Genomic DNA, 14392 nt, shown 5'->3' with positions numbered 1-14392 from the left:
ACTTGGTTATAAGGCTATCTCATTCTTTGTAGTCATGAAGAAGATGTTTGAGGAATTTTTAAAGGTAACCCATGCATGTGCAAGAATAAGAAGTTCGTTTCTCAGAACTATTAATTAAAGGAGATCTCTTTCCTCAGATGAGTAATAATATTTATGACTACTGTTAATTTGATCTCTTTATTTTCTGTATGTCACAAATTGCGCAAGTTGTTATATGTAATGAGACACTTTTGCAATTGTTAGTGTCTTCTTCTATTGGACAGCCCTGTTTGCCAAAAATCGGTTTAATTTTTCAAGGACGATTTCTTCAAACTAAATCCTGCTTCATTCTTAGATAAGTCTTGAATATATAGTCTAAAGTGTATTCATAATGTACTTCGGGACTGATTTTCAGTTACATAGTTTTCATTGAGCACTTTTTTGGAAATAAATTGGATTCATTTTCGTTATTTCAAATTCGTCATTTCGCTACGGTCGCAGGTTCGAATCCTGCCTCGGGCATGGATGTTTGTGATGTCCTTAGGTTAGTTAGGTTTAACTAGTTCTAAGTTCTAGGGGACTAATGACCTCAGCAGTTGAGTCCCATAGTGCTCAGAGCCATTTGAACCAAATTCGTCATTTCATTAAGTTTAAGGTTTTGTTTCATGGCACTGTTCACATGCGCAACACAGGGCCACCCAAGTCAATATTGCTCAGCAGTTGAACACGAAATTAAAAGTACACTTTACACGAGGAGACAGTTTAGGAAAACGCAATATTCACAAAAAACTTTTTTTACAGAAAGCTTACAACTTACACCTACATCCTGTTCCTATCCTTCCAAAGCAATTCTTATTTTATCACATGTTAGATTTACTTAGCGTCCAATTCATGTATGGAGCGGAGAAAGAATGACGGATTATATGTCTCTTTAAGAAGTTATTAACAATCTGAAATCAACTAGTAATGTCAAAATGACAAAGTCATTGTGCAATAACCACACACAGACGGAAGTTGGCAACGATTGCAGTGGAAGGTATATAAATCGCGCGTTTGTGTGTGTGTGCGGGGGAGGGGGGGGGGGAGATGCGATTTTTCTGACGTCCAATGGGGCATGATCTTTGGCTTTCGGGCCAAGAATGGAAGCATTTCCGAAACGACGACTAAGTTTGTGAACTGTTCGAATGCCACTGGCGTTACAAGAGGAGAAAGTTTCAAACAAAACGTTCAGTACTCACACATACAGATAGGTTTTTATAGAAGGCTTACAACTTAAAACGACATACTGACTGACCGCTGAACCAACACATTTCGTCAGCAAGTTACCTCAGTTGGAAGATTATACTGAAGCAGAAAAAGTGCCAGCAAAATGAAGTTTGCTTTAATAGGATCTTTGTCTTACATCTTTTACATCCTGTTCCGTAACTCTCCAAAGCACTTCTTATTTTATCACGTATTAAGATCACTCTTTACAGACGAATGGAAAAACTGGTAGAAGCCGACCTCGGGGAAGACCAGCTTGGATTCCGTAGAAATATGGGAACACTTGAGACACTAATGCCCCTACGACTTATCTTAGAAGCTAGATTAAGAAAAGGCAAACCTACTTTTCTAGCATTTGTAGACTTAAAGAAAGCTTTTGACAAAGTTGACTGGAATACTCTCTTTCAAATTCTGAAGGTGGCAGGGGTAAAATACAGGGAGCGAAAGGCTGGTTCAACTGGCTCTGAGCACTATGGGACTTAACTTCTAAGGTCATCAGTCCCCTAGAACTTAGAACTACTTAAACCTAACTAACCTAAGGACATCACTCACATCCATGCCCGAGGCAGGATTCGAACCTGCGACCGTAGCGGTCGCGCGGTTCCAGACTGAAGTGCCTAGAACCGCACGGCCACACAGGCCGGCGGGAGCGAAAGGCTATTTACAATTTGTACAGAAACCAGTTATAAGAGTCGAGGGACATGAAAGGGAAGCAGTGGTTGGGAAGGGAGTGAGACAGGGTTGTAGCCTCTCCCCGATGTTATTCAATCTGTATATTGAGCAGGCATTGAAGGAAACATTAGAAAAATTCGTAGTAGGTATTAAAATCCATGGAGAAGAAATAAAAACGTTGAGGTTCGCCGATGACATTGTAATTCTGTCAGAGACAGCAAAGGACTTAAAAGAGTAGTTGAACGGATTGGACAGTGTCTTGAAAGGAGGGTATAAGATGAACATCAACAAAAGCAAAACGAGGATAATGGAATGTAGTCGAATTAAATCAGTCGATGCTGAGGGAATTAGATGAGGAAATGAGGCACTTGAAGTAGTAAAGAAGTTTTGCTATTTGGGGAGCAAAATAACTGAAGTAGAGAGGATATAAAATGTAGACTGGCAATGGCAAGGAAAGCGTTTCTGAAGAAGAAAAATTTGTTAACATCGAGTGTAGATTTAAATGTCAGGAAGTCGTTTCTGAAAGTATTTTCATGGAGTGTAGCCATGTATGGAAATGAAACGTGGACGATAAATAGTTTAGACAAGAAGAGAATAGAAGCTTTCGAAATGTGGTGCTACAGAAGAATGCTGAAGATTCGATGGGTAGATCACATAACAAATGAGGAGGTATTGAATAGAACTGGGGAGAAGAGGAGCTTGTGGCACAACTTGACTAGAAGTAGGGATCGGTTGGTAGGACATGTTCTGAGACATCGAGGGACCACCAATTTTGTATTGGAGGGCAGCGTGGAGGGTAAAAATCGTAGAGGGAGACCAAGAGATGAATACACTAAGCAGATTCAGAAGGATGTAGGCTGAAGTAGGTACTTGGAGATGAAGAAGCTTGCACAGGATAGAGTAGCATGGAGAGCTGCATCAAACCAGTCTCAGGACTGAAGACCACATCAACAACACATTTCAAATTCGGCATTTCATTAAGTTTAAAGTTTTGCTTCACGACACTATTCACATGCGCAACGCAGGGCCAACCAAGTCAATATTGCTCAGCAGTTGAACACGAAATTAAAAGTACACTTTACACGAGGAGACAGTTTAGGAAAACGCAATATTGACAAAAACTTTTTTTACAGAAGGTTTACAACTTACAACTACATCCTGTTCCTATCCCTTCAAAGGAATTCTTATTTTATCAAATGTTAAGTTTACATACCGTCCAATTCATGTATGGAGCGGAGAAAGAATGACGGATTATATGTTTCTTTATAGAAAGCTTAGAACTTGAAACTACATACTGACTGACCGCTGAACTAACACATTTCGGCAGCAAGTTACCTCAGTTGGGAGATTATACTAAAGTAGAAAAACTGTCAGCAAAATAATGTGTGCTTTAATAGGATCTTTGTCTTACATCTTTTACATCCTGTTCCGTAACTCTCCAAAGCACTTCTTATTTTATCATGTATTAGGATCACTTAGCGTCCAATTGAAGTACAGAGCGGATAAAGAATGATGGATTATATGCCTCTGCACCGTGCATGGCAAAACAGTGTTCTCTGAAACTGGCGCGGAGACAGCTGTGGTGCACCACGGGCCGTAGGTGTGAGCGACGGCCGCGGAGATGTGTACAAGAGAACAGACGTGGAACTGTTGCGCAACCGAGCGCCAGGATGAACCAAGGGACTACCGACAGTGTCTCGTCAACGACTGTTCAGGGAACTTTGCTGTTCATGGTCGTGCGCAGGAGGTGCCTGGTTCATCACCCATGCTGACTGCTGTTCATCAACAAAAGCTCGACTGACACGCCAGCATCGCAACTGGAAGTCCACTGAATGGCCAGTTGGCCTTTTCAGATGAATCACGCTATATGTTCCTTGGGATAGATGGCCATTCGCGTGCGCGACATGTATCGTCTGAGAGCGGACACCCTGCAAAAATAGCCGGAAGGATTCAGGCCGAATGAGAGAGCGTTATAGTCTGGAAAATGTTTTTGTCGCACTCCATGGGTGATCTCGTCATTGTGGAAGCTACAAAGGATCAACACAAGTATGCATCTATCCCTATACGTAGTTTGTTTTTCCTCGTCATGATGGCATCTACCATCAGGACAATGCAACGTCCCACTCAGCTCGCCGTTTGAGTGTGCGGTTCGAAGAGCACTAGGATGAGCTTACCGTAACCCACCGGCTACCACACTCTCCCGATTTAAATCTAATCGAGAATCTGTGGGGCCACTTCGATCGGGTTGTACATGCTGTGGATCCTCAGCCGATAAACCTAGCGCAGCTGGCCACCCTTATGGAGTCGGCATGTCTCCACATCCCTGTCGATACCTACACTATGTGATCAAAAGTATCCGAAAAGCCCCAAAAATATACATTTTTCATACAGGTGCATTGTGCTGCCACCTATTACCAGGTACTCCATATCAGCGACCTCAGTGGTCATATCTTGAGAGAGCACTCACGGATTTCGAACGTCGTGAGGTGACTGGGTGTCACCTGTGTCATACGTCTGTAGGCGGAATTTCCACACTTCTGTAAAACCGTAGGTCCACTGTTTCCGATGTGATATTGAAGTTGAAACGTGAAGGGACACGTACAGTACAAAAGTGTATAGGGCAACCTCGTTTGTTGACTGACTGAGGCTGCCGACAGTCGAAGAGGATCGTAATGTGTAATAGACAGCTATTCAGACCATCACACAGGAATTCCGAACTGCATCAGGATTCACTGCAAGTACTATAACAGTTAGGCGGGCGGTGAGAAAACTTGGATTTCATGGTCGAGCAGATGCTCACAAGCCACACATCACGCCGGTAAATGCCAAACGACGCCTCGCTTGTTGTAAGGAGGGTAAACATTGAACGATTGAACAGTGGAGAAACGTTGTGTGGAGTGACGAATCACGGTACACAATGTGGCGATCCGATAGCAGGGTGTGGGTATGGCGAATGCCCGGTGAACGTCATCTGCCAGCGTGTGTAGTGCCAACAGTAACATTCGGAGGCGGTGGTGTTATTGTGTGGTCGCGTTTTTCATGGAGGGGGCTTGCACTCCCTGTTTTTGTGCATGGCACTATCACGGCACAGGCCTACATTGATGTTTTAAGCACCATCTTGCTTCCCACTGATGAAGAGCATTTCGGGGATGGCGATTGCATCTTTCGACACCATCGACACCTGTTCATAATGCACTACCTGTGGCAGAGTGGTTACACGACAACAACATCCCTGTAATGGACTTGCCTGCACAAAGTCCTGACCTGAATCCAACAGAACACCTTTGGGATGATTTGGAACGCCGACTTCGTGCCAGGCGTCACCGACCGCCGTCGGTATCTCTCCTCAGTGCAGCACTCTGTGAAGAATGGACTGCAATTCCCCAAGAAACTTTCCAGCATCTGATTGAGGGTATGCCTGTGTGAGTGGATGTTGTCATCAAGGCTAAGGGTGGGCCAACACCACATTGAATTCCAGCATTACCGATGGAGGGCGCCACGAACTAGTAGTCATTTTCAGCCAGGTGTCCGGATACCTTTGATCACATAGTGTATGAGATCCTCACTGACTCTCTTCCTTCACGTCACACAGAGGTCCACTGTGCAAAATGTGGTTACTGAGGCTTTTGACAAATGTTCGTATTAATGTGATTGTATAGTGTACGTAATTACACTTCAAAAGATTTAAACATTTTGATGAAATTGGATCCTGGTAAATGTTGATGTTATGTTGTATCGATACTGAAGTACAAAGGAAAGTTTATATAACGATGATACCACCAATGAAATTCAGTATCTGTATGTTTTAATAATGTATACGTGTTGTTAATTGGAATGCAATGTAGAACAGTTTGTTGGTTGTAAACGACAGTTCAATCCCTAAGGAAGTTTATTATATCTACATATGTCCAAGAGGACTAGCATATGAGGCGGGGAGCTCTACTGGATTTCTCTCTGGCACACCTGTTTCGACGACATTTGCGCGCTGAGCGAGGATAGGTAACAGACAGTGATGTGCTGTATTCAATGTGTTCAAGTGTAGAATGAAAATAATCAGTTACAGGAGTCAACATATTAATTAGAAGGAAACTGCAGAGTTGTCGCGACAGTCTGCGCAATTATAAGCCGTCTCACAATAGTTTTGTAGCCAAAGACCTACGTAATAACAGTCTTCTTGGAATACATGCTTTTCAGGTACCGTTGCAGTAATATGAGGAAAGATTCAATTAGAGGAACTCAGTTCATTGCAAAATTATTTCATGCAATCCCTCCCCCCCTCCCCTGGACTATTTGCCACCATATTTTATTTTTAGTATTATTTCAAAGGAATAAACTGGCTGTAAGTTAGTTACTGTTCTCATCCTGCTTTTGAATAGTCATTGTTAGATTAGTGGATGTAACTGTCATAATTATACTGCAGATAGGAAGTGCAGAGAACTGTATTATTTATGGTGTTGTAACTAAAAAAGCGAACCTCATATCCACCCGACGCTTGTAATTAAATATACGATTGCCTGTAACAATTGTTTCAGTTCGAGCTCACACACGGTTATAATTCTTCACTTTTGTTATAGTAACATGTTTTCCTATTGTAAACATATACTATATCCAACGATTAACACAAACAGGCAAAATTAATTTTACAGCTTGATGGCAATGTGAAAATTGACGTTCACTTTGAAGCAAAGTTAGTGCGGCGATCAGTAACGCCAACTGACACAACCAACCGTCCTAAGTGTAACAGTTAAAATTCAAAATTATATGTGCTTTGCAGGACACGTTGTTCGAGGTATTTACGTTGCTAAATATTTGACTGGAGAAAATGTTAGTGGAGTTTCAAATGGCGACTATGACAGGACTTTCTATAGTGCACGGCAAGAACTCGCAAAACAGTGATATAAAGTATTCAGAAACGTTCTGGCAAATCCTATTTGATTATAATTATGTATTAGCAAAACAGGAAATTTAAATTTAATTCGCAACAAGAAAACGGAGCGTAATGAGGTGAAAGGTGACGCAGTATTGGAGACAGCGATCGCGGTAACGCCTAAGCTTTAAGTTATGGCATCGGCAGGTGATTCCAGCAGCAGGTCATGTGCATACAAACGCTGCAACTGAACTCGGAACCAAATGCAGTCCATGTCCAGTTAAAAATAACAACCGAGAGAAAAAATATGCAGACGAAAATGCAGAACAGGATCAAATCGTTATAGGCACTGAAATCTGGCTACAGCCGGAGATAAGCTCAGCCGAAATTTTTGCGAAGAACCTAACGGCGTTCCGAAAGGATGGGCTAAACACGGTTGACGTGGCGTGTTTGTTGCTGTTAGAAGTTATCTTGTGGCGAATTTTAAGTAGATAGTTTCTATGAGTTAGTATGGGCAAAGGTCATTGCTGGCAACTGGAAAAAAATAATAATTTGATCCTTTTATCGACTTCCCAATTCAGATTATACAGTTGCTGAAAGGTTCAAAGAAAACTTGAGTTTGATTTCAAACACGTACCCAACTCATACGATAATATTTGGTGGTGATTTAATGAACCCTCGATATATTGACGAAAATACATGTTTAATTACGGAGGTACGCATGAAACATCATCCGAAATTGTGCTAAACGCATTCTCTGAAAATTATTTCGAGCAGTTAGTTCATGAGCCCATGCGAATAGTAAACGGTTGTGAAAACAAACTTGACCTGTTAGCAACAAATAATGCTGAGTTAATAACGAGCATCAAAACGGATACAGGGATTAGTGAACACAGGGTTCTCGTAGCGAGACTGAATATTGCACCTCCAAAACCTCCAAAAATTAACGAAAAATATACCTATTCAAAAAAGGCAGATAAAAATTCACTTGACGCCTTCCTGAGAGACAATCCCCACTCCTTCCAAATTAATAATATAAGTGTCGACCAGATGTGGCTCGAATTCAGAGTAATAGTATTTGCTGCAATTGAGAGATTTATACCAAATAAGTTAACAAACGACGGAGTTGACCCTCCTTGGTACACAAAACGGTTCAGAACACTGTTGCAGAAACAACGAAACAAAGCTGCCAAATTTAAACAGACGCAAAATCCCCATGATTGGCAATCATTTACAGAAGCACGGACTTCAATGGGAGATGCTTATAACAGTGATGAATTCTTCTCGGGCTATCAGCCGAGTGGTGGCGTCGTCTTGTCGCAACTTTTCAATGAGTTTCGTACCCATCACTTCGCCAGAAGATGATGGGTACGAAACTCATTGAAAAGTTGCTACAAGACGACGCCACCACTCGGCTGATAGCCCGAGAAGAATTCATCAGTAGAATACGCCGAGAAAGACTGCAATCGCATATGCTTATAACAGTTTCCACAGCGAAACTTTGTCTCGAAACTTGTCAGAAAATCCAAAGAGATTCTGGACGTATGTGAAGTACGTTGGCGGCAAGAAACAATCGATGCCTTTTATGAGCGATGGTAATGGAGATACTATTGAAGACAGTGCAGCCACAGCAGAGTTACTAAACAGTCTTCCGAAATGCCTTCACAAAAGAAGACGATGTAAATATTCCAGAATTCTAATCAAGAACAGCTGCCAACATGAGTAACGTAGAAGTAAATATCCTCGGAGTAGCAAAGCAACTTAAATCACTTAACAAAAGCAAGTCTTCTGGTCCAGACTGTACCTATTAGACCTATTAGATTCCTTTCAGAGTATGCTGATACCTCCATACTTAACAATCATATGCAACCCTTCGCTCGGCGAAAGATCCATACCCAAAGACTGGAAAGTTGCACAGGTCACACCAATATTCAAGAAAGGTAGTAGGAGTAATCCACTTAATTACAGGCCCATATCATTAACGTCGATATGCAGCAGGGTTTTGGAACATATATTCTGTTCGAGCATTCTGAATTACCTCGGAGGAAACTGTCCTTTGACACAAAGTCAACATGGGTTTAGAAAACATCGCTCTTGTGAAACACAACTAGCTCTTTATTCGCATGAAGTGTTGAGTACTATTGACAAAGGATTTCAGATAGATTCTGTATTTCTGAATTTCCGGAAGGCTTTTGACACTGTACCACACAAGCGGCCTGTAGCGAAATTGGTGCTTATGGAATATTGTCTCATTTAAGACACTGGATTTATGACTTCCTGTCAGAAAGGTCACAGTTCCTAGTAATTGACGGAAAGTCATCGAGTAAAACAGAAGGGATTTCAGGCGTTCCCCAAGGTACTGTTACAGGCCCTTTGCTGTTCCTTATCTACATAGACGATTTTGGAGACAATCCGAGCAGCCGTCTTAGGTTGTTTGCAGATGACGCTGTCGTTTATCGATTAATAAAGTCATCAGAAGCTCAAAACTAATTGCAAAACGATTTACAAAAGTTATCCAAATGGTGCGAAAATTGGCAGTTGACTCTGATTAAAGGAAAGAGTGAGGTCATCCACATGAGAGCAGAAGGAATTCGTTAACTTTTGTTACACGATAACTCAGTCAAATCTAAAGGCCGTAAATTCTACTAAATACCTAGGAATTACAATTACGAACAACTGAAATTGGTAGGAACACTTAGAAAATGTTGTGGGATGGTTAACCGAAGACTGCTTTTTATAGGCAGAATACTTAAAAAATGTAACAGATCTACTAAGGAGACAGCCTACACTACGCTTGTCCATCCTCATTTAGAATACTGCTGCGTGGTGTGGGATCCTTACCAGACAGGACTGACGGAGTACATAGAAAAGAAGGGCAGCACGTTTTGTATTATCGTGAATTATGGGAGAGTGTGTCACTGAAATGATACAGGATTTGGGTTGGACATCATTAAAAGAAAGGCATTTTTCGTTGCGACGGAATATTGTCAATAAATTCAAATCACCAGCTTTCTCCTCCGAATGCGAAAATATTTTTTTGACACCGACCTATATAGGGAGAAACGATCACCACGATAAAATAAGGGAAATCAGCCCTCTTACGGAAATTTATAGGGGTTCGTTCTTTCCGCACGCTATACGAGCTTGGAAAGATAGAAAATTGTGAAGGTGGTGCGATGAACCCTCTGCCAGGCACATAAATGTGATTTGAAGAGAATATATGTAGTTGTAGATGGAGATGTAGGTGTAGAGTGCAGCAGAAATACATTAAAAATTCACTTCTAAAATGATGGACATGAGTGTAAAGACAAATACGATGAACAGAAATATGGGTATCTTGAAAGTACATCTGCATCTGAATGACTACTCTGTAAAACACACTTTAGTGCCTGGCAGAGGATTCATCGAACAGCCTTCTAACTAATTCTCTATTATTCCACATTCGAAAGCTATCTCTTTAGTAGATTTATTGCATCTTGTAAATGTTCTGCCTATCAAACGCAGTCTTTGGTTCGCTTTCCCCATAACATTTTCTATGTGTTCTTTCCCATTTAAGTTGTTCGTAATTGTTATGCCTAGGTATTTAGTTGAATTTACGGTCTTTATACATGAATGATTTATCGTAAAACCTAAGTTTAACTATTCCTTTTAGCACTCATGTGGATGACCTTATAATTTTCATTAGTTAAGGGTCAACTGTCAATTTTCCCATCATATAGATATTTTATCTAAATGGTTTTGCAGTTGATTTTGATTTTCTGATGGCTTTACTAGACGATAAACGACAGCATCATCTGCAGACAAGCTATGACCCCTGAGCAGATTGTCTCCTACATCGTTGTGTATAGATGAGAAACAGCAGAGGACTTACAACACTAGCTTGGATAACCGCAGAAATAGATTCTGTTTTACTCGATGACTTTCCGTCAGTTACTACGAATCCAGCCGTATAACACAATATACGAGGGTTGGAAATTTAATTGTGGGAACTACGAGGGTTGTTTTTTTAAGTAAGGGCCGTTTTTATTTTTTAAAAAAGATACAAATACTTTTGTAAAAAAACTTTTATTTTCTGATTCTACGCACTTTTACCTATTTTTCTACGTAGTTGCCTTGTTTATTTAAGCACTTGTCATACCGTACAAATAAGTTTTTAATTCCCTCTTCAAAAAATTCGGCCACCTTCTCCGACAGCCAAGAGTTCACGGCCGCTTTCACTTTATCGTCGTCATTGAAGCGCTGCCCGCCAGGATGGTGTTTCAGGTACCGAAAAAGGTGAAAATCGCTAGGAGCAAGGTCGGGGCTGCATGGTGCATGGTCCAAAACTTCCCAGCCAAAAGAATCAATCAAATCCCGAGACTTTTGAGAGATGTGAGGCCTAGCGTTATCGTGCAGGAGCAAAACTCCTTTTGTCAGCATGCCGCGCCTTTTGCTTTGAATTGCTCTGCGGAGCTTCTTTAGAGTTGCACAGTAGGCATCTGAGTTGATTGTCGTTCCTCGTGGCATAAAGTCCACTAGCAAAACACCGTGCCGGTCCCAGAACACAGTTGCCATAATCTTGCGCTTTGACAGCGTCTGTTTGGCTTTGACCTTGACGGGTGAGGTTGTGTGTCGCCATTCCATCGATTGTCGCTTGCTTTCGGGAGTGATATTGGATACCCATGTTTCATCTCCAGTGACAATTTGACTCAACATGTCATCTCCTTCTTCCTCGTAACGAATCAAAAAGTCCAGTGAAGTGGCAAATCTCTTCCCTTTGTGGTCCTCTGTGAGGAGTCTGGGTACCCACCGAGAACACAGTTTCTTAAAGTTTAGGTTTTCAGACACAATTTTGTACAAAACCGATCTTGAAACTTGTGGAAATTCCAAAGAAAGAGTGGAAATTGTGAATCTTCTGTCCTCACGAATCTTTGTTTCGACTGCTGCCACCAAACCATCAGTGATCACAGAGGGCCGGCCTGAGCGTTCTTCGTCATGGACATTTTGACGGCCATTTTTAAACTCTCTAACCCATTGACGCACTTTACCTTCACTCATTGCATTCAAGCCATAAACTTCTGTTAACTGACGATGAATTTCTGCAGCTAATAGGCTTCTCGCGGTCAAAAAACGTATCACTGACCGTATCTCAAACGCGGCGGGAGATTCAATAATCGCAAACATTATAAAGTAGCACAGCGATGCGTACACGTCAGCTACAGAGCTGCAACTTGCATCAGTGTGAACGGGAAGGATGCCGGCAAGTGGCGCGGTGGCTTGTTGCGGCGTCTGCGCGAACTACGGGACTATACGCGCGAACGGCCCTTACTTAAAAAACCACCCTCGTATTTACTTACAGCTCGTACAAAAATGATACGTGTTTCAAAGTTTTACTGAGCTTCAGAGTAGTCACCAACATTGTATATAACCCGTTGCCAGCGATGTGGAAGTCGTAGGATACTCTTAGCAGTGCCAGTTGTGTTGACAGTTCGAGTGGCGCGGTGTATTGCCCGACGAATTTGTAGCAGTTCTGAAGCGAATGCAGTGAAGTGTTTCCTTCAGTTTATAAATGGAATTGAACTTACGAGGGCTTAAGTCAAGGGAGTGCAGTAGGTGGTATAGCATTTAGCAGCCCCATCAGTGAAACAAATTAGTAACAGCTTGCACTGTACGTGGTTGAGCATTGTCGTGCAAAATAATGGTCAGGTCCTGCAGAAAGTGTCATCCCTACTGTCTCTATGCCGTTCATTTTTGGAAGACATTCGGCGAACAAACAATTTCTGATGATATTTTATGCGTATCTCCGGATTTAAGTATGGGTTTTCACCAACATATCAAGGGTAAATTAAAATAAACACCAACTATATTTGTATGAATCGGGCACGCGTTTGAAATTAGACTCAAGTGTTCTTTGAACTTTCAGAATTATTTCACCTGAGCTGGGAGGTTGGTAAAAGGATCAAATTATTATTTTATTTCAGTTGCCAAGAATGACACCTACCCATACTATCTCACAGGAATTATATACATCAATTTTGCTACAAACACGGCACCGCTAACTGTATTTAGCCTTTCGTTTCTGAACACTGTCCTTAGCAAAAATGTCGGCTGAATTTATTTACTGCTATAGTCAGCGTTCAGTGCTTATAACGATTTGAGCATCAGTTCCACTTGATAGCACTTGAAGCTCTGGTACTCTGCCAACACAGCTACAACAATTTACCAGTGTTATGCCGATGGTTCCCAGATCTACATTCTTTTCCTGTATTCGCCCTACACCCTTGAAGGCTGAAGCCATTTTTGTGTTTCCCTAAGACCCTCTAACCTAAAAAAACGTTCAGTCCACGTCACACAGATCCTGCTAGCAGTGTGGCCGCCTCCTGCATGTAATGGACTTCTGACCCATTTAGCGAAACCAGAAACCCCATCACCCAATGGCGCAAGTCGAGGAATCTGCAGCCTAGACCGTTGCAGAACCGTCTGAGCCTCTGATTAAGATCGTTCAATCTGCCCTTTAGCTGATTGGCCCTGTCGCTACAGCTGCGAATGGTGAACTGTGCTTTCATCTGGGAACCACGACTGGCAGCCTTCACCGGTTCAGTTACCCGTTCGAAACCAGAGAGAACCTCTTCCGATCCAAAGCGACACATATCATTGGTACCTACTTGAGCTACCACCAGCAGTTTGCTGCTCCCTGTGCACTTCATGGCATCCACAAGTACTTGTTCCATGTCTGTAATGATTCCACCTGATATGCAACTTCCCCTTCTTGGCAGCCATGGCATAACACCCGTAACATTGGAGGTCCCAGGTACCAACAATTCCCATCCTCTATGACTGCCCAGATCTTGCAGCCTGAGAGGTTTCCTCTGAAACAGGACGAGCGACTGCATCTGGCTGAGGGACATTGCTTCAGATAGCACCTGGAGGCCTTACGTTTGACTCCCCACCCCCGAGAAGTATTTCGCAGCCCGCCACGCCCCAAGGCGAACTCACTGTGAACAGTAACTGGGATGTTTACCCGTCCAGACCGACTGCCTGGACGTCCTTTGGATTCCCACAGCCGGTCCACAACAGCGATGCCCATCCACTGCACCCTTAAGTTGTGTAACTAACACAGCAGCGTGATGAGAGCGAAGTGTTATCAGCTCAGCTCGCATCCGAACATCGCATTCAGAGTCCCTATCCATACTAAAGACGATGAAAAACTACACTACACAGACAAACAAACGACTTCTGCTGTAGCTACTAACGAAAGTGCAAGAACTGTATCTAGTACATATTAAATTCACAGCAGTTCAAAAACTAAACTATCAAAGCACACAGATAAAACTACGTAATTCCCTCCAGGTTATGAACTCGTAAAATGTCACAAAATCGGTTACTTCTATGTCACTGCTCTTGCTCGGCCAGTGGCTGTTGCCTAACTGTCTGGAAAGTATATCTTACGACTAATAAGGAGGGATTATTAGGTACTTCGACGCTAATATTAATAGAAAGAACACTGAATTTGATAGCGATGTTCCATTTAAAACAAAAGCCAATTTTTAAATAATGAACAAACAAATAAAAGGGATTACAGAGTTCAGGAAATCAATGGGTTCTGTAAAGAAATAACTACAATAACCGAAG

Source organism: Schistocerca nitens, chromosome 4 (assembly GCF_023898315.1).
Source record: "Schistocerca nitens isolate TAMUIC-IGC-003100 chromosome 4, iqSchNite1.1, whole genome shotgun sequence".
In the NCBI taxonomy this organism is placed as follows: Eukaryota; Metazoa; Arthropoda; class Insecta; order Orthoptera; family Acrididae; genus Schistocerca; species Schistocerca nitens.
This window is presented reverse-complemented; position numbering follows the sequence as displayed.